The 21,485-nt window shown below is 40.7% G+C and overlaps 1 protein-coding gene across 1 annotated transcript in view; it reads right to left on the bottom strand.

Annotated features, from left to right (window-relative positions):
* LOC128876964 (uncharacterized) overlaps window positions 1-21,485 on the bottom strand; it is a 426,442-nt gene that overhangs the window by 385,054 nt on the left and 19,903 nt on the right. The window lies entirely within an intron of this gene.

The following is a 21,485-nucleotide window of genomic DNA, read 5'->3' as shown; positions in this document are numbered from 1 at the left end:
CTTGGGGAGGTGCAGTATCGCTCGCATCGCGCGCGAACAATAAAGCACCTCGGGTGCTTTTTAAAGCCCCCGAACCTCTGGGATACTCGGTGCACGCGCTTACAATATCTCGCTGCAGCGAGAATCAAGGTCCCCGGGTATTTACCCGGGAACTTAGACGAGTTGGAAACGCTTTCGGATGCGGCATCTCAATTCCCGATCCCCGGAGCCCCGGTGTTGCGCCACAAAAAGCGTTTTTAGAGCTCTTCTCCCAAACCCCCGACGCTCCTCCCCGCGACCGGAGTTTCTTTACTCCTGGCCACGTCTTCGGATTCAGCTGAAAACTGTCGATATCTCTCGGCTCCTTCCACGTCCTCTCGTCGGTGAAAGAGCCGGAATATTGAAGTTTTCGGTCAGTGCCCGATTTTAACTATACGGACCGTATCTCCGCGGCAGCGTCGAATTCAGACGCGACTCTACTCGACTCTACTCGACTCCCGACTCGACTCCGCGGGAAAAGAGACACTCCAGCGTGGAAACCTGGGGGTGGCACGGCCAGCGGCGCATCAAGGCTGGTGCTGGCGAGCAATCGCGCCTACCCTCGCTTCTGGAAATATGTATTTTTTTCGAGCATACGCGTTTTCAGTTCGAAACTATCCTTGAGTACAACGTGGTGTTCAATTTGAACTCAGTTTTCGTATCGAAACGATGGATATGTGGACCCAGTTTGATGTTAGATTGGCGCATTTTGGGACCACTTTCCTTCTTTTCTGATTTATATTAACCCTTTGAGTGCCAAGGAACTTGGAGTGCCTATCGCTGCTCGAAGCTGTAAGTGCTATAACTCGTTAAAAAATCAATTTTACTTTACGAAAGTAACGTCAATATCTAACGCACACAGATTTATCTGTCCACTTCAATTTTATTTCGAATAGTGTAACATGTATAATATATAACGGTTGAAATATACCTTTTTGTTTACAATCATGCATCTTTGCTAAAATATTGTCTGGTATGAAAATTTCCTCTGGCACTCGAAGGGTTAATTCTTTGATTATATTCGTGGTGCAAAATCCTTTTGCCATCCTAAAAGATCTGTTAGAGTTGGTATAGCTTCTTATATTACTGTACAAAAAATTAATCACTCTCTTATCTAGGCCTGTACAATCATCCCTTAAAAATACCTCACATCTCTGATTTGTTTTAGTACAGTGTAAACAATCATCGTGGCGTAAATTCGTCCCCGTTAATTTTTGTCTGCACCCCCTCGCTGAATTTCTGGATGCGCCACTGGGCACAAGGGGGTGGTTGTTCGGCAGTTCGACGAACGGTGGACTGGCAGACCGAGTGAAACAGGCAGGAGGATAGCCGGAAGCAGGACAGGCAGTTGGATACGCGAGTCGCCGAGAGGAGAGAGGAAAAAGAGAATTGGCGAGCCGGGGGATGAGGGCTGAAGAGAAAAGGACGGTCGGCTGAGTATAAGAATCAAACGGAAGGGGGGAAAGAGCGAAAAGGAGGGCGCATGAATGGCGGATAGGTGTGGGCGAGAGAGACAGACGGCAAGTAAACGAAGCCCTTTTGACTTTCTGGGTCAGGAAAGTCGATTACTCGGCACCCCAGCGCCTGGGAGAAGCTCTTAACTCTCCGCCAAAGTGTAAACAAGCCTTGGTACTGGTACAAGGCGTGCAGAAATCTAACGGGTGTACAGGTGGCTAAGCTGCTGGGAGATATTCGCGTGATTAATAATTGGTCGACACGGGTGTACGTGCTTCTGGAATTCTTTGTGTCGTCCAATGTGCAAGGAGTTCGTTAGGATGGTGGTGTGAGTTGGAAACTAGCTGAAAAGGAAGTGGTTTTCCATTGAAAAGTACGAATATTTGCGAAACAGAGGAAAAGAATAGTGTCGTACATCTTTTCGTACAATGGACACGATTTACATACGTTGATTTGTATTGTTTAGTTAATAAATTAGATTTCAATTCGTTTAGGGGACATTTATTATTATTTAAAATTATTATACCTGTTACTGTAGTTATTACATTTACTAATATTTCATTATTATATTTACAGTGTTGTTACCCACGATGCAGTATGGTTTTCATTGACCTATTGACTATTTATTTTAATCACCTTTAGAATCTAAACATCTTACACTTGAAGACATTGAAGAAATTTGTTTAAATTAAATGATAGATTTGATGTTTCCAAATCAATGTTTCATTATAAATATGTACACGAATAAACTTTACACGTTTATATATTGATAATGAAAAATTTATTCAGAAACATCACATCTATCATTTAATTTAAACAAACTTCTTTAACGAACATAGAAGACACGAATAATTATGTGACTGACTGTACATAAGCCGAATGTATGTCTAATCGATGAATAAGAGTGTGAGTTTCATTAAACAATTATAGAGCTCGTAATAGTTCTCCAATAATAAAAGAATTGAGGGTATCATAACGATAAGAAATACATAAATACATGTATATGAATCAAATGTGTTTAATAACACAAGTGGGGCCACAGGCATCAGCGTTCAAATCGTAACTGAAAAGTACTGAAACCCAGCAGCTACATACGAAAATAAATGAAACGCATGATGTACCAATTTTTGCATACCAGAGTTCGTTTCTCAAAAAATCGATCGCAAATATTCGCCTGGCACGTTTGCAATTCCGAACAACTTGGGTAGCGTGTTCGTCCATTACTCATTGTTTCTGCTCGTGATAGTGTTAGTGAATATTGACAGTGGAACGGTGCTATCTGTTTTTCATCGATCTCGCTATCTAGTTAGGACCAGTTGAAGCAGATAATATCATATCGCAATCAATGCTTGCAAACAGCAATCCAAGTAGAAACAGTGAGTCATGGACAGACACGACAGACTAGTTTGAACCGAGGCGCGTGTGTACTCGATGAATATCAAAATCGATTGTTTTCAGAAACAAAATGTCTCTGCCTTTTTCATAGGAAATACAAAATATTGCTTTTTTAATTTTAATACGTATAAGCATGCTGTATACTTGTTTGGAGATCCATAGCATTTAAACAAAACTCACTGTTTTCAAAGAGCTAAATTTAACTGGGACTCTCAATTCAGATTATAGTCTCTACTAAAGTCCCCGACGAAAATTCCAAAATAAAATTGTCAACGACGCGTTTATTTATACACAATGCAGGGCACTCGTTCAAAGAGCGAATAATGTTTCCGAGTTATAGCACGGCACACGTCGATGCTTTATTACAGATTTATTGCACCGGTCCCAGTCACCTTTATGCCCAGTCATACGTCATAAAACCGCCATAACATATTTTATCGATTCCGTAAATGGTTACACCCGGTAGAAAGCAGCTGCAGAGCGAGGAACGTACACACACGGACGGGGCTCGCAGCAGAAATCATAATAATTACTAATTAAGCAACAGGCGCACTTGAATCCGTAATTACAGCTTGTGTGGCATACCCCACGCAACAATTTTTAATTATTGCGACATTCACCGCACAGAACAATCTGATTGCTACGTATCGCGTTCCTTTCGAGCGAAACTGGCTGCGCGTATACGCGTGCATCTTCCATTCCATCCCTGTTGCCATGCGAGCACTTCTTTCTTTTTTCTCTCTCCTCCATTCTGGTTGGTAATGCGCGTAAAATTGTGCCCCTTGTTGCAGCGATTTACCATAATTGTCGCGGCTCGATCGGCGATATTAAAACGCGGAACTCTCGCATTTTCAACGAATCGCGATGACGAGAAATGATTAAATTACGCGGCCAAAGGGAATCGCGTGTCCTGAGCCATTCATTTCGAACGATGCGTACGCTGCCTGTCACCTGCTGTTTATTATATTCATGTCGAGAGAAAATTAATTACAGGAGAGTTTTTATTACGTGTCTAAAGTAGGCTAAAATGGGAATCCTGCCTTTTGTTTATTGATCTTGAGTCTCTTTAGGGGTTTGCTAATTATATTTGAGAATATAAATGTATAGCATTTGGAAAAGTGACTAGGACTTGGGATTTTTGCTTGAAATTTAGAGGATCAAAATTTCTTCTAAGAATAAATATCATTTTTGAGTAATTCGAGAGCAGAATGTTTGTTGTCTTGAACACAGATCTGCCCGTTGGTGGTATACTACAAAATGTTACATTCGAGATAGGTTAGTTAGAAATTAACATACTCCAACGCGGAAAAGATCGTTTATAGTTGGGTTTATTTCTGTAATGTATTTTAATTAGCTCTCGGCGGCGTGGTGCGTGTAGCCCGTACACTGCGCGTATAATTTATGAGAATGCGAGTGAAACTTCAAACAAGCTCCGAGCTATTAGCTGAAAACAGGGTAGCTGCGAATAAAGTTTCACCGTCGGAAATATTACCGGTATTCGCGAGTAAGGCAGTTATCGGGCGAGGTAGCGTTTTATCCAAAATGCAGAGTAATTTGATCCTTTCGGAAGCGGATACTTTTTTCGAAGCATTCAACTTAATTTTAAACCCATACCCCGAATTTCTGGTCGTTGCAGGCAATCCTTTTGATTTACTGGATCAAAATGTTTTCGACCTTATCTCGAATGCCTTTCGACGACTTTCACGTCCCAAATCGAGTAGGAATACCAATTACACATGTGATCAACGCGTGAATTATTTCAGCTACATCTATAGAAATGTTATTAAAAAATATACATATACTATTTTCGATCCAATGATTAATATTTCAGAATTTTATTTTTGAAGAGTAAACGCGTTATAGAAAAATAGATGCCTCCTCTGATACTAAAAGGACTTAGGTATAGTATTAAAAATTTTATTAACACGAGTTTTTTCCTGCGGAGTAAACACTCTATAGGAGTTTACGACGCATCCCTTGTTACCAAAAGGAGTTTTAATTATAAACTTTCACAGGCTGCACGTAATTGTACGTATCGTACAACGTTCTGCCATCTCGTGAAAATGAACTATTTGACGTACAGTAGACAACCACACGCGTGCAAGCAAACTCTCCATTGTGGACAGCATAATTTTCAGCCAATCCGGCGGTGTTTCTCTAATTGCATAGACATCTGCCACGCGGTTGCCGTTACTTGAGCAACGTAGGCTGTTAACAGTCTAACGAATGTTTGCAGTAACACGAGTCTATTACTCATCGACGATTCCAACCAACACGAAATTTCTCTCAAACATAGAATAGACAATTCTATGACAAGGCGTAAAAGTGTAACCTTCGCGCGACTTAATGATGAAACTGAAGTGCAAGGTACCAGAAGGACTAAAAATAAATAAAACTTGCGTCTGGACGAACGGAAGCGGCTTTAGTTCATCTGTGAGCGTGAAAGTAATTAGTGGAACAGGATTTTAATTGCAGAGAACTGGGTGAACAGGTAAGACGAATTACGCATAATAACGGGCGACTATAATCCCGGTTGAGAACTTTCTCGTTAATCGTTTCACCGCTTTTCGCGAGAGATAACCGGATTTTCGACCGGGCGCGTGTAAAATCATCGCTGGCAGATAGTTTTGGAACTGAACTCGGCTAAACTTTACTTGTTTCAAACGACAAGGGTCGTGTGTAAGTTGGTAAGCTGCGCTGCGTCTTTCGAGACAACTGACAACGCTACGAGGTTGTTTATTAAACGTGACTAAGTGTAAGTGAATCGATCGATAAAGTTGTTGAATATTTTTGTGTCTCTCGTGATTTGTTCACAAAAAGAAGGGCGTACTTGTGATTTTGTATAGGTTTGTGTTATGAGATATTTATTTGTACTCAAGACATGGTTCTGAAAAATAAGATTTTGAATTAAGTTCAGAATGTTTGTTGAAAGGTTTATATATTATTAAGGTCTGTTGTAGTTATTTAAGAAAAAATTTCAAAAGAACTTTAGAATTAGTTTTTTCTTTTTTCATATCAAACTGTACCTGTCAACACAAACGACAGCAGCTGTCAGGTTTAGTTGTAACCATCTACACTTTCATTTAAAATAAGATAAATCGTACGTATCTCATGCCACATACATTGTATTAAAATAAAAATATTTTAATGTTCCTTCAGGCAAATCCTTTATTTCGCTGTATGTGCTCTTGTAGCTCATGTTGTACTTTGTGAATTAACACGTTGACTGTCATGTCAACCGAATATCCGTGACGTGCAAAATCCACAGGGGGTGGCGTCACCAGAATACGGATGACGCTCGTATTTTACCATATCACAAATAATATCAGTCCGCGTTTCTGTCACGGTGTAAACCGATGATAATTATAAAAATTATAAATACGATTTATTGAAAGCATCTCTACACGTTGCCTATTCGCGTCACCCATTTCCAGAGTGACAGGTTCACTTTTTATTTCAATCTGAATACCACACATTCAGTTCAGCTGTTTAAATATATGAAGCTGAATTCACAATAATTCACAAAAATTTGCTGTGTTCGTCCTAGCCTATCCTATTAATAAAAAACAATGTAATATTCTATTTTAAAGTGTGATTCATAAATTGGCTCAAGCATAAGGGTTACACAAATTTAATAGTTCACGAAAATAAAAATAATTTCCTTCGAATATTAAAATTTTATTTCACACAAATCTTCTTTCATCCCTTTGCATTGATAAGCTTACTAAGTGTAATAAGCGTTATAGTCAATTGCTAGCTACGCACCCCCAACAAATAAATGAACATGGTGTTGAATAACCTCGTAACCACTTCGCAAAATAAACGGTATCGACCAGATCCATACATGTTAAAATCAGCTCAAAGGGTCAAAGGGCCATGATATCCCTCTCGATTTTGACGCGAACCTACAATTTAGGGCGTGATCTCGATCTCCCCTCTCAACGACGACGCTTACAAGATAGGGGTCCCGACTTCTCTTTCCTTCGTTCGTTCTCCGTGGTCCCTTTCCGCTTCCTTTTTATTTCGCCGAGGTACCCGGTGATTAGTCGAAGTAGCGAGCGTCGCGGCGAGGAATGGAAAAGTTACGGGAGAACGGAAGACTGCGGACGCTGCTGCAGAGGGGTTCGGCGGGGTTCGGGGGGCGATGAGCTCCGAGGCGGAGGAGCAAACACAAAAGAGGGCTGCACGCTACCCACGGCGGCGTCCGTCCTCTTTGTTTCGCGGACGCGGGCAAACGGAAATAAAGGAAAGCCGAAAACGAATATCGTAAGGAAGCGGACGAACGAACAATAAAGAAGAAGAAAATGCCACGGTGAATGGCGGTACCCGTTCGATGCTCCTTGTACCGAAATATCGCAGTGTCGAATGGGGTCTTCTGGGTTGAAACGAAAGATACCGTTCAACTACGGCGTCGGTGTGTGCGCGGTACGCGTCGCGACGTCTCTTCCCACGGTGCAAGACGACTCTTCGAAGGGAGGCCGTATTTCGCGTCGAATAAACGCGAACGTCAACAAACCGCGACGAGTTATTTGCACGGCTTATAAATCTTCCCCCTACCCATTGTGTCGGTTCGGTTTGGCGAATGGGTGCATTCACCGTTGGGGGGATGTTCGTGCGTCTCTTTGACTTACGTTACATGTGTTATTCGAACTAACAGGGAGACGACGGCGTTCGAGAAACGAAATTTGTAGGATATTAAATTACACGATCGTTCTATTTTTTAACTCGCGAGCATCGACTTTTATTTTTATTTCGGATAATGTATGTGCTTCATTTTTAAAAATATATATTTCGATGCAAAAAGAGCTCTACGACTGCAAAAGGTTTGAAAAACGTCGTTCCACACGGTCATACCTCGAATAACTGAACGTTCAAATAGCAGAGCGCTCGAACGGTCGAACATTTTAATAACGAAGGTTGGTTCAACTGTACCCGACCTGCTAATTCGCTTTTGGCGTTCTTTGATGTCGATTGGGTACGTGATTCGATCCGCTCTAGCTGGACTCTATTTATTTAATTCGTCTCGTTAAACGCAACGTATAAAGGGTGACTCGTTTATTCGAGTTGCAAGCGTTAGACGAATGCCGAATTGGAATTAACCCTTTGAGACGGGCGTATTACCCGATAGCATATCTTTTCCCCTCTTCAGGGTATTCGAATATTTCTGCCAACACGTTCTAGTAATGGGGGTCACCGTCATTATTACCACCGCGTGGTAATAATACCACCCGTAATATTGGATGTTGGATAAACTAAGATGCCTCCCAGGTACAGTTTATAAGGAGAGAGTAAAGGATAACGTATTATACAAATGAACGGACCGAGCCTTTTGTGAATTATCTTCCCAGGACAATGGGAACTGAGGTGTACTTAACGACGTTCGTCTTTTTGCGCGCAAACCTGACAAGTTTCAGAGAATAACTGTTTCTCTGGCAACAGAAAATATATTTAGCAGTCTCACAAGTAAGCTTGAAATGAAGAAAATATTTGACCAAATTCCCCCAAGGTACTTAAAAAGGAATCATTCGAGCGTTTATTTACGTAACTTCCTCTCGGACAGCAAACTTGTTCATTCCCCTTTGTCTATTTTTAGGTAAATTAATATTGATCAGTGGCATTGTTAAGTATCGCCTCGGTGAATTCGTAGAAACAGGAAGTCCACATTTCAATTCAAAGGTATCGATGGCTCAGGTTGGTGCATTCATCGATCTCCACTACTGCCACTCTTACTTAGGTTACCTCCTCTCTTCGAGTTTCCTTCGACGGCACCGATCGGGGATTAAATTATTCGCGAAACAGATGTGGAGCTGGGGACAATAAATGCTTGTCGACGTATCGAAAGCGACGAGATCTCGAATTAAGGATGAACAACGAACGTCCGGATGGGAGGGGTCGAGGAGATTGCTAAACTCCGAAGGTGTCAGTTGTTTGTCTTCCACGCTGGGTTATTCAGTGTTCCCTTCCTGGCGGTTCGTCTCCAATCGCCGATTAAAACTGCACGCCCAGAAGTTCCCCCGTTTCCTTGGCAGACGGAATCGGAGTTTGTGCGGTTAGTTACAAGGATCTATCTGTGCTCGAACGCACGGAAACGGGAAGTGAATTCGCCTAAATTGACGGAAAACTTCTTTGGTTTCTGGATTTTGATAGTCTGGATAACGCAGAGATTACTGAGCTCTTTGAATGCATACCAGTTGCTTAGGAACGCGAATTCTACATGTTCCATGGATGTATAACATAGTTAGATAGCAAACATATTCAGTTATGAAGTGTAAGTGAAAGTGTGTGAAAGTTTTATTGTAAGTGTAGACACTAGTACATCTTGATGATTGAATGTGGATATTATTTCAAATTAATTTTCATATTTATTTTGTTTTAACACCATTTATTTTCAAATGTATTGACCTCATTTTTAGTATAGCATTTTGTTACCTAAACTGTTAAAAAACGTAGGAAAATTTGACTTTTATAAAAAGCTGGACTGAAACATCCCCTTAAGTGCGACTCAACATTTTCCATTTGGTACTTCATTTTCATTTTTCCTGCAGTCCTGCCAGACCTTTTTGGCACCGCTTTTCTATCAGGGGACATTCGCGAGCTGTGCTCGAAACAATCGGGCCGTATGGTTGTATTCCATCGAGCTCGTTCGGTACACAAAGTAGAAAATCAACAACAAAAGACACTATTGCTACGAATCGGAACGAAATAAATTGTATTGATTTTCGCCGTGATTTCGGTTGAAGGTAGAGAGGAGAACACGCAAGAGTACGTCAGTATACGAAGAAGAATTCATATCTGAATTTATTATAGTCTCATCCTTGGCTTTCTTACAATGTACTCACTTATTGATAATCAATATTTTTATTTGAGAAAGAAAGGAGGTCTCCTACAGGTTAAACTAAATTAAGGAAAATTCCTCAACACTAGATGGGACTGTAATTGAACTGGTAGAAGATTAGTTTTATAATCTTTAAGTTCCTAGTAGTAGATCTGGCAAAAGTGTACCACTCTTTGAGTGTAAGAGTTCATAGACTCCAAAGTTCTGTAATCTTTGAGTTCTTAATGGGGTAGCTCTGGAAAACTGAATACTACACCTTGGATCTAAAAGTTCGTAGACTCTCCAGCTTCCAGTATCAGCGCAGAAATCACTCTAAATGTACAAAAAATACTCCTGTACATACATTCGCCGCGACAAAGCCGAGCTCCCAGGATTCGTTTGACGAGTTTCATCTGTACAGTACACGAACGTCGTCGCGACGTCGACAACTCGCTTGACGTCGATGCTGGCAAAAAGGTGATAAATCGAGGGTGAAAATTGACGCGAAGTTTTCGGGCGTCGGTTACCGGTCAAACGAAAGCCGCGAGCGTCTGCTGTCTGCGAAAGCTGCCTGGAAGATAGCTCCGGCATCACGCGAGCTTTCTTGCGGCGTTTCCTGCCTGTTTTTTACCACGAACGAAAAGAGGTAAAGTGCCACGGGAAGTCGCAACGGGGTAAAGATGGAAGGTGGGCGAGTAAAAGGGTGGCTGGAAACGGGGGTGGTCGAGGAGCCGACGGGGGAAGGGTTGGGCGCCGCGAGGGGGCACAAAAGGCGAGAACGAAGACGTTTGGATCGGGGCTGGGAGACGGGCAAAACAAAAGGCGCGATGCCGAGAATGAGAAAACGCTTCGACTATGAACGCGATCGTGGACAAAAGACGAGCGGATTTAAGCTGAGAGGAAAATATTTAATCCCTTCGACCGACAGCTTCTCGTGGCCGACCGAAAGAGGAACCTCGTTTGGCGTTTTCGAGAGATTTATTCAAATTAAATTAATTATGTTATTGCTTGGCGATTACGCGATTGATGCTGTTTGGTATTGTTGATTCTTGTTTTGGCTGATTACGGAACCTTCTTTGGTCTAGCGAACATTTTTTCGTGTAATGTATGCGGCTTTTTCCTCTGTTTTTGCTATAGGTACTTGAATTTTAGAGAGTTTTCATTGAAAAATTAAATTGTTATTGTTATTATTTAGTGTATCGAGATAGGACAGCAAGGGTTGTGTTTTTTTTCATTAACAGAAGTTATGACAAGAAGGAAGAGGGGAGAAATTATGTTCCTTATATACATGTATGTAAAGTGTATGTACGTGCAAATGTATCCGTGGGAATGAAGATGTAACGTCCCCTATATACGCACGTGTATATGGAATGTAAACGATTTGTATAATCCATGTATATACGTCCTGTTACATTCATGACATGTATAATGCATGTACGCACCTATGTACAGTACATGTGAGGTCTCACGCACAATGCACATGTACACGTATATAGGCTAGACAATAAAACCTCATTTTAATAGTCCCAGAGAAATATTTTGAACATTTCTGCAGACTTAGGGATTCTTATATCACCTTGAAAGTCTCTATAAATAAAAGTAAACTAAAATTAATTATCTGGTGAAAATAACAATGAATTTATCACAATTTACATAGAATTTATTTGCCCAAGGCTATGTTCCCCAACGCCAAAACCACTAGAGAAATGTAAACAGATGCAGTGGCTCGACAACAAATATACCCACTGTTGCTCTCCCACCGTTAAATCATTCTTCCCAACAACACATCACAGACATCCTACAGACCAACAAAACGATACAATTGCCGCCTTTATTACCAAATAAATCCAGGATCCTTTCGTACCAACATTCTTGGCCACCGTCCATTCGACCTCTATCTGCCATAAGAATACCTCAAAAGATCGTCCAACTGCCACACATCGCACCAAATCACCCCAAGTACCCCAGTCAGGTGTCAACAAAAATCTCACTGAAAGTTTCCAAACGCAACCAGTACTAGCCATAATCCCCAGTGCATCATCGCGCATCGGTTCCCAAGCGAAAGGGTGCTCTCCGTCAAACCGAACACGTCCATAGGAAATCGGGTACCAAAGTACATTCACATACAGCCAATCCCCAAAATATTCGTACCTTCTATACCTATTGACGAAATTTGTTTAAATTAAATGGTAGGTTTGATGTTTCCAAGTGTATATTTTTATATATGTACTTATAACGAAAATATTATTTAATTTAATCAAACTTCTTCAATAGATATAGAGGGTACGAATATGCATGGAATCGAGTGTATACCCTCACATATACACACACACACACTGGCTCGCGGCATTTATCATCGAATAAGGCCACGAGTTTTCATTAGTCTCGAGGAAAGAGGGCCGCGAAATATGGGAAAATTGGAATCTCTTCTCCATGGCCCGTTTTTCCGGAGGCAGACGACGAGACTTGGCACGAGGAACGAACCCTTTGGCTCGTTCACAGAGCAGACGGGGTTGGGGTGGGTCAGACGGGGTGTCGAGCGAGAGAGGGCGGTCGGGAAACTAGCGAAACGTCGATTCGCGGCGACGGTATCGAGCGGGGGAGGTCGCGTTTATTTGTTCGTCGAAAACAAAGGTCGAGCAACAGGCCCTCTCGCCTCCTCCCCCGAACCCCCGCGTCGCGCCATCCGACGGCTGCATTCCACCCACCGTCGCTCGCGGCACCTTTAACCCCGAATCGACGGCCGCCCTGTCGCCAATTGGAAACTCCTACGGACGATAACGCCGTGAAAGAAACCAGGAAAGAAACGTACTCAGCCAGTTTATCGAGAAAACGGTGCCCATTGTTGCTGAAAATTTGGAATGGAATTCCGACGGACGGGAGACGAGCGGAGAAGGGGAGTATCGACCGGATTCGGGAAGGAACTCGGTCATGATCGCTGGAGAGAACGTCCTCATTTTTGGGATTGGGAAAAGAGGTAAAAGGATTTCTAAAACGGTGCTTCGGGATTTTGGTTTTCATCCCTTTCGATACTGAAGGCGTATACGTTCTCTTGTATGTATCAGTGTAGACGAAAGTGGTGGTCTCTTTCAGTTGGAGACACTCTGTATATACAGGACGTATATTGAACTTACGATCGTATTTCTAAAAATGTATTTTTTATCTAACAGTTTTCAAATTTTATATGTGTGTGAAGGTGTCCATCTACTTCAATCTGCAATAACTTGTTTGACTTTGATTGTGCCAACTGTTTTCATAATTCGAACGTTTAACTTCATCATGCAAAGTTCAATCAAACACATAGTCTAGTCGGTCTTACAATTACATAACCATCTGTCTGTGGTACATAACTCGACTGAAATGGAACGGTGCATCATAACGTACAAGTCACGTGTGACGTGCAATATCTAATAGAACTTGGTCCATTAATCCATGCATTCGATTACTCCAGAAATTAACATAACGTTAATCTCTCCATTTCTCATTACGGAAATGGGGAAGTTATCGAATATTCTATGCAAATAAGTTGGCAGGAGCTGAATTAGCTCAGAATTAAACGAAATTACATATATAAAGCTCAGTCGATTTATTTCTGCTTCTCCTTTTCGCTTCTGACTGATTCAACTTGAATAATATTATTTTACTCGGATCGGGCGTTCGAAAGAATGGTGTAGATATTTGGTAGCGATTGGTAGGTTTCAGTGAAATTTTAGTGGCGCGGCTTCCTGAACTCGAGTTTACGAGCAGAAAGCAAAGCGTAGAGTTGGAGAGAATTTACGAGATTGTATCTTTTACGAGATTAGCGTTGTAGGATTATAAGTTTCTTTTATCAGGCGCGCTCTGTTCGAATGATCGACGCGTTGCATGTTGTTCTCCGTATTTGCCTCAACTCATCGAAGCAAGGTTTGCTAAATTCAGAACATTCGTCATTGTTTTTCAAAATAAACTGACTGAAGTTTATGAAATTGATATTGATGAATCGAAACAGCCGCGAAGAGGAATCGTATAGGAAGATGATCACTGTGGGATTAATATTCACTCATTTCTCGAATCGATTGTGTTTAACCAAGAATATGCAGTTTTAACCAGCACTGAATAAATTTTTGGAAACAATTATTACAAATGAATATTCTCTTTCTGACTCTAATTACAAAGAAGTTACTGTATGTATAATAGATATGCGTTGACTTCAGTATTTTTGTCAAAATAAACACACCAAAAATTCATTGCTGGTGCATCTTAATCTCCCTCGAAAGTCAAAATTACATCCATCAGGTGCAGGAACCCCAAAATCGGGAAGTTCTTCGAACGAGCTGACAGAAACGTCAAACTTCAGACGCTCACGTTCGCGTAGCGTCATTAATCGAACCAGGGCGCAGCCAATGGACGCGTAATTTCGAGATTCTGGCGGATACTCGTTTATTTCTGGGGCCCGGGCTCCGCGCTCGGCTGCGAAGGATTTGCATATCTATGAGCGCGGTGCACCGTGGATATGTGTAAGAGAGCGTTTGGACGAGGAAACCGTATTCTCGACGGAACGGATAAGGACGGAAATGCGCGGGAGGAGGGCCGCAGCCTGAGAGGGCGAGGGTTGGGATTCAGCGGAGACCCGAGATGCCGTTACAGCGACACTCGACGGGGGTTGGTGGAAGGTCGCGTAGCTATTTGTAATTGTAATTAGCAGCCGACCAATTCATTACACCGCCAAGAAATGTACGGTCGACCGACGTGGCTCGTTCCGCGCACGTTAAGTGCACTCACTCGTTGACTCGCGAACGACCGAATTACGATTTTCGCGTGCATTGATACGTGCCCCAACGAGGCTCTAATTAGATGCCATTCTCTCGTCCTGGTTCCCTGAAAATTTTCAATCGGTTGCTACGCCCAGGACGAGCTTCGAATTAGTCGAACTATATGCGTCGGGAAAAGGGAGAGATTATATTAATGGTATTTCTATTTCAATAGAAATTGTACTATTTTTTTTTTTATTTGATGATTTTAAAGGTATAGGTATAAAAATAAATGTATTATTTGGATAAAGTTGGTAGATTACGTAGTCTTGAATCGTTTTGACGAAATATTTTACTTTCGTAGGAACTTTTTATGACCATTGGCCGTCCTGTTAAAACAGAAGGATATTGCAATTTTATTAGGATACGTTCGACGTTTCGATTAGATTCTGAGTTCTCTTCAAAGAGAAATTTATACAACATGATTGTAAAGTGTCTACATTATGAGTACACGTCTTGTATCATTTTTTGTATATTATACTATATGATATGTTACATTTTTCAGTTTGAATTTCTTGGAAGGAAACAATAACGATTAAAATAAAAACTACCTCTAAACGATTCCTCCATTTTCACTTGAATTTTACCCAAGAAGCTTGGCCATTTACAATTTCACGATACCTAAAGCGCAACAGATGCAAATGAAACGAGATAGTTGCGCGTACCATAACTGAGACGGAAAGTCACGTTTCCTTGCGTTTGAAACGTGGAGCAGTCAAGTGGTAAGATGGACGGAGAAGGTGGTAAAACGTGCTTGGAAGCAAGAGGAACGATCCGCGTTTTCGCGTTGGGAAATTCGAAGGCGTTCGCTGCGAACGGCGAATTAGATTCTTCCTTTGTCATCTCGTTTCCGGTCAGAAGCTTTCAAACGTAACGAGCGGAGCCGACTTGGACGACTCGACGAATATCATGGACAATGAAATAATTTTGCGAAACTGCGAGTCGTGACAGCCAAGAATCGCTGTTGCTAAAAGACATAATGCGACAGACGGGCGAAAATTGTACGTAAATAAACGACTGCTGCTGAAATACTCCAACCGTTTCGCCGTTAAAAGTATCAGGCATTCGTTAAGCGCTTAACGCGATGAGATAGAAGTCGATTTTTGAAATATATTCGAGTATAAAGGAAGTAATTGTGGTCGTCGCAGGGAAACCAATAAGAAAGTCACTGGAATTGTGTTTGTATTCCAAGGGTTTAGACCACACTTATTCCTTTTACCAATGAAATTAAAAAAGAATTCAAATTCCGATGTTGAAGCGAATTTAATTTTCGATCATATATTTCAATACCTACAAAAGCGAAACAGTTTAACCTTTGCATTATTATAAAAGATGTTTCATAAAAAAAAGTTTTTTGGAATAAATTTGATTAGTAGCTTCAATTTAAAGGAACGCTATGAAAAATGCAACGCGCTTGACCAGAAATCGGTCGCTCTTATCTCGCTCGTAAAATATTCCGAAACAATGGACATTTTTTTGCGTCTCGCGGCGATGTAATTATCCGATAACCGATTTTATTTATTGTTCCAGGAAAATTGTTCGGGGAAACCCGCACAAATAAAGTAATTTTGCGAACGTCGGAAGTAATTCACGTGGCCGTCAGTTACACCGTCCAGGATACATTTCGAAAATGTTTTCGTCCTCATGAATAATTCAGTCCCAGTCAAATTCGAATTCGATATTTGCAAATTATAGGTATTCTCCGACCGTGTTCGGTTTATTGTCGCAAATTACTGCCGTGGGATTATAACTGCATAGAACCATTTGTGTAGAGTTCTTCCTTGTTCATTTTTATTATTTGCACCGTGCTCAAGAAACGAATAAACAGAATTTAACTTTTGATTTCTTTCTGTGTTACACGTGGAACAACGTTCGAAATTTATTAAATCCACTGGAGGGGAGATTTTTTTTATGTTTATTTGTTTCGTTACATTGTCGGCGAGGCGAACAATTCCAGTTCAAGCGACTTTATTTCGACCCAGGCGTATGCGAATACGCATATTTGTGAATGCATTCGTTTGCGGTGTATTGTCTGTGTATCATAACGCCGTGGAAGTGGGAAATATCGTTGAAGGTATAACGGCGGTAATGTGGCCCGAATAAAATTACGTTACTCGGTTCGTGGTGGAACTTTTGAAACTCGTGGAAGCCACGTATTGCTTTCGTAGGCATTTCTTTCCACTGGAAATGCACTTTTCACCTAATAACATCGGTTTGGATCGTCGGGATGCGGAATTCCGAGCTTTACCTTCCACCGATATTACCATCGATAACTATCGATCATAACCTCAGGACTGAATTTAACACAGAAATCATAAAGAGTATGGTTGGAATCAATGCTCTGTTCAAATTTTATGAATTCAATGCGATATACTCGTTGTTAAAGGTACAGCAATTGATGTATAGTTAAATATACCACAAACAACTTGGGAAAAATTTATTTCGTGAACCGTTGATCAGTTTATAATATGAATAATGATACATATTTAATTTTGGAGTCATTTTAGACGTAATATTTTTTTGAAAATATCTTCAATAAAATAAGAACGTAATCAGTCGTGATTATTGATTTTCGATTATTGAATTTTCGAGAAGTACAAAATTGGGAAGTACTCTTTGTTTAAAGTATTCGAAACGGATCCAGTAACAGAAAGTCAAATTAACGTATTTGCATCGAAGAATGAATAAGCTTTCACTAACCATCTGTTATGTGGTTCGGGAAAATTTGTTTAATGGATCGATTCAGGGTAAAAGCTTTTCTACCCATTTTCGGTCGTGCGGAATGGCAGAATGGAAATTAAGCGGTACATAAAATTCGATCGAATATAAATTATGTCGCAGAGAGTTTAAAAAAACTCTGAATTTTCAGGGAAAAGCCATTTCAAATGAATCTTTTTTATCTCTTCAGGTTACACAATTAACTTATACTTTAAATTTCAGATTTTTCCCTTTTATTAGGTTAATTCTTAAACGTCAAATTCCTCGATGCAGTTCGAAATATATGTCAAACTATCTCCACCGATCGTTATGGTATAGCAGCGTCGAAAACCGTACGATGACAATTTCGATTGCGAGATACCCATCGTGAGTTATTAGCATATAAATAGGTATTAGAAATGTGTACGGTCCGCCATACTGCAGTAGACGCCTGTTTCTCGTATTACGTGCATTTCGTGGGAGGTTAGTGCTACCTCCAGGGCACAATCTCACTCCACCTAGCAGCTAAGTTAGCGCAGAGTTCATGGTAGTTATCATTCACAGACGGTTCACCGTGAATCGGTCTGCTTTGGAGATACCAAAGTGTAGCGATGTGTAAAATGGGGGTTTCTAATGCGTCGTAAAATATGCGCGTTGTTCATTGCGCCAATGTGTGCGTCCTCGGGTTTTAGCGTGGAATAATATCGTGGCTCGAATTAGTTGCTTAACCCGAATAAAATTAACCAACAAGTTGAGACTGTTTCGTACTTAAACTTCAAGCCTTCTTGTAAAATACGTACAACAATCTACAAGTGAAAATTATAATAAAATTCTATTATTTTCTTGTCTGCTTTAGTGAACTTGCTATGAAACTTTCATTATAAGAAATTTATTATTGCTCCAAGAGAAAAGTTTCTGAAAAAAGATGTCAAGGTTTAATGAAAGTACCGCAAGAACGGATATCTTCTCGAAGAAAAAGAAGGAGTTTGAACAGAAGTTCAACAAAATACAGGCTTCTTATAAAATATTTCTCATAAAAATGCTTCCTTCTTCCTGACACATGTTGAACAATGTTTCGAGTTGAAGAAGTAACAAAACCAACTAGAGGAACATTATTTAACTCGGGGATTCGTATAAATTTATGATTGATACAGATCTATGTATATTCAATACATAAACTATTACATTTATTTAATGAAAATGAGAAAAGACAAATGAAGTCACTAATTAGTTCCCTGTTTCAGTAAGTCTTACCCAAAAATTCCAAGGAAGAACACTACTATCAAACGAGTAATTCTAAAACCAAGTTCGACATATGTATATTCATTACATAAACAACTACATTTTTTAAATCTGCAGTAGCAGGGACAAATTAAGTCGCCAATTAGTTTCCTGTTTCAGAAATCTTCATCAAAAATTCCAAGAAAGAACATTACTATTAAACGAGTAATTCTGAAAACAAGTTCGACATACTATATACTCTTAGAACGAAGCAGATTATTGCATTCTCCACGCGATAAATCTCGAGATCCCCAAAAACGATGCTCTTTGGGTCTTTCATTCCAGAGAATGGCGTATTAAGGACAACGCATAGCGAGACGCGAGTTGCATTTGACAGACTATCATAGAAACCGTTGCACATTTCCTTCCCCTAAAAGGAAGGTCGCATTTCCTTTTCGCGAATACGAAGGGAGATGAGGAGAGAGGAGGGGGGAGGAGAATACGAGCACCCTCGTGCCTCCAAGAAGCTCTTTTCCACGAGGATGGTCCTCCCGACGAGTCGCCTCGGCAAGCAATCTCACGAAATTGCGCCGCGCGATTTCACGTCGTTTCGCAGACGTTACTATTCGCGTTCCCGTCGTTCCCGTAGCCCCGAATCCTTCGAGTTTCATTTGCACCGACGACCAGGGGAAACGCGAAGGAGGCGAAACAGAATAACAATCGCAACATGATCCCGTCCCGAGGAGAGCTTAACGAGCGAAGGAGAAAAAGTGATTCGGGTTAATCCCCGTCGCGCAACCGTTACCCGTAGCTGACTAACGATTTCGATGCATTAAACAACGACGACCTTGGATACGAAGGCGTATTTTATATTAAACGGTTCCAGTCAGCGTGGTGTCGTTGCATTAATGGGAGGATGAACGATCGCAGTTGGTTTATTGAGATCGATCGATTAATGGAATTTAATTATTAGAAATTAGGATTGATGAACCGTTTATTGAGTTCTGTCAATGTTATTTTATTTATTACATAATCTTGAGTTCTTGAGATTTTCAGTATTATTCAGGATATTTTGAGTATAGTTCCGAACTCGACAAATTAGTATATATGAGCCATAATGCTGTCTCACACATACTCAGCAGAATATTGAAGAATATTCTAAATAATTACTGAATAATTTCTATGCCCGACAAAAGAGTGTACATGTATATGAGGCATAATTCTGAATAATTACTGCAAACTTATCCCAAATATTATTACCCTGCCACTGAATCGAGTCATCAGTGGTTTCACAAGCGAATCTCGGATCTATTTAGTTTTCCCAGCAATTTTTCCAACGGCAGAGATCGCAGGATTCCTAACATTTAGCTCTTTGTTCTCACCCAGTTCCCATTTGTTTCGTGAAAAAAAGTAGGCCCAGTAGGAATTAAAAGCCAAGCGTGCGTAGATGGTTAGATCAGTCTATGTGTGTGTACGTGTGTCATTCGGTGGTTTTGCTCGTTCGTATGCATTCTCGCTGCACTCGTGCTAGCTGTCACTCACACGGATAGAAATTTACATAGCGTTGCGCGCACGGGAGCCGCGGAAACGTTGATTTTTATTGGAAACGAAATCGTCGCTGTGCGCCGTTTGATCGAATGCGACGAACGTTATTACCGGTTCGATGGAACGCGTCGAATTTTTACATCGTTAATATTTACGAACGTTGCTCCGATACACCGTCGACGCGCCAATAATAGAATTTTGCGAACGATTGACGCGAGCTTCGCCTCGCAGCGTGCACGAATCGCATTTTAATTTAAAACGCGGGTCGAAATTATTGACACGGGATTTAAGCGAGCAGATTCGCCGAAGTCGATACAATCGGTGTCAGCGTTCCGCTGTTATGTGGAGTAATTTGTAAATTTCTGCTTTTTTGTTTTAACTCAATGAAGCGTGGGCGGTTGTTATTTTCAGCGATACGCCGACGTTGAATGATAACCTCGAAACGGATGGGGGGAGTAGGTACTTTAAATTAGGCGGGTCGCGAACGAGGAAACCTGCGATCAGAATTATTTTGATAGCTTCGAGCACTGTGCGCAATGGAATGTAGTTTGAGATCGTTTTTTGATACGAGCTCATATGTTTAGTAAAAAATAATTAAAGACACTATTGATCATTTTTTAATTCTATTTAAATCAGTACTTACCACTGTAGTGATTGTAATCTTTATTTTTATATTAAATTATGTATACTAAACTCCAAATAAAACACGCGACAAAAGGTTGTATTACTTCGATAACATTTGTTTAAAAATTGAGAATATCGATGGCAATTTTAAAATTCAGGATTTTCATCAAACACATTGACAGAGTTGATCTACGAATGCAAATTCCTCGAGGATTCCATGCCACCTCCTCGATTCGATCTATGTATTCCAAAAAGCATCAATATTAATACCTGACAGGCTTCCCCGATGGACGCACTAGAAGCACACCTAATTAATGGTCTATTATAATTCCGCACATTAGTATATACACATGTGGCACAGCATTGCGCGCACGAGTGCAATAGCAAACAATGGTAATTAATAATAATCGATAACTCGTCAATATTAAGTTACCAATTTGATGGACGTACGAATTGCTTACTCAGGAATTAATTTCGAATTACATGACGCGGTTCTACGACCACAGCCAGACTATCGTAATTGATGTACGTCGAATTCAGTCATTCGCAGTCAATCGAACAGTCATTAAATCTTCGGGATATTCGGATACAACAGTTTAGCTTCAAACGTTGTAAGTGTACTCGGTTGTGGCACATGAAGAACTTCCGAAACAGATATACCTGATGACTTGCTTGCTGATTTCCTAGTTCAGTTATGAAACTTCGAGATTGCAATTAAAATTGATATATCCAAACTGATATTTCCAAATTGATAGATCCAAAACATTATTCGCATTCCCTCTAGAACCGAGCAAGATTTTTCCCATCCCCTGAAAGTAAAGTAGCCCACTTCATCACAGAAAGAACGCTCATAACATGTACGCACTCGATGCAGCTCACGTGTTAAGAAACCATAAACGAATCGACGCGTGCGAAACTGGAGACCA

Source organism: Hylaeus volcanicus, chromosome 5 (assembly GCF_026283585.1).
Source record: "Hylaeus volcanicus isolate JK05 chromosome 5, UHH_iyHylVolc1.0_haploid, whole genome shotgun sequence".
Lineage (NCBI taxonomy): Eukaryota > Metazoa > Arthropoda > Insecta > Hymenoptera > Colletidae > Hylaeus > Hylaeus volcanicus.
Note: the sequence above shows the minus strand (reverse complement) of the source record. Positions and strands in the feature narration are given on the sequence as shown.